This window comes from Orycteropus afer, unplaced genomic scaffold (genome assembly GCF_000298275.1).
Source record: "Orycteropus afer afer isolate SDZICR_OR568_19922 unplaced genomic scaffold, OryAfe1.0 scaffold00031, whole genome shotgun sequence".
Taxonomy (NCBI): domain Eukaryota; kingdom Metazoa; phylum Chordata; class Mammalia; order Tubulidentata; family Orycteropodidae; genus Orycteropus; species Orycteropus afer.
The window spans coordinates 7,426,134-7,426,654 of record NW_006921618.1 but is presented as its reverse complement, the minus strand read 5'-3'; the positions used below and the strand labels follow the sequence as shown (position 1 = coordinate 7,426,654).

Genomic DNA, 521 nt, shown 5'->3' with positions numbered 1-521 from the left:
CCAACCTTCCTTCCGAGGAGTGGCTGGTGGGTTTGAACCGCCAGCCTTCTGGTTAGCAGTCAAGTGCTTTAGCCACTATGCTACCAGAGCATATACATAGTTGTCTGTAAATGGAGACCATCACTGTTAGCATGAATAGTAGGCGTCCCTGACCACTGTCCCTGACGAGGCTTGCACTCTCACTAGTGCCTGCTGCCCCCATTACAGTCCTCACCATGCTTCATTCTTATTGTCTCCACGTTGATACCTCTCTCTATCCTCTATTCCAAGAAAAGACCCAGGCCAGGGGAAGCACTTCACAAGTACTCAATGGAAGGAGAAATTTAAGCAGTAGTTCAAAGCTCCACCAAGAAGCCATCAAAGTCCAAACCCATAGCCATGGAGTCCATTCCAACTCATATAAACCTTATGACACAGTAGAACTGCCCCATAGGATTTCTTTCTTTTTCTTTTTTAAATTATTACTCAAAAAAGCTTCATTTTTTGTATGATGAGCTCCTGTATGGAAAATGAGTTTGCTC

General features: G+C 44.5%; 1 protein-coding gene across 1 annotated transcript in view; it reads right to left on the bottom strand.

Moving 5' to 3' along the window:
- The window catches only part of CELA3B (chymotrypsin like elastase 3B), a 14,069-nt gene that overhangs the window by 939 nt on the left and 12,609 nt on the right, over positions 1–521 (bottom strand). The gene's annotated exons all lie outside the window — the stretch shown is intronic.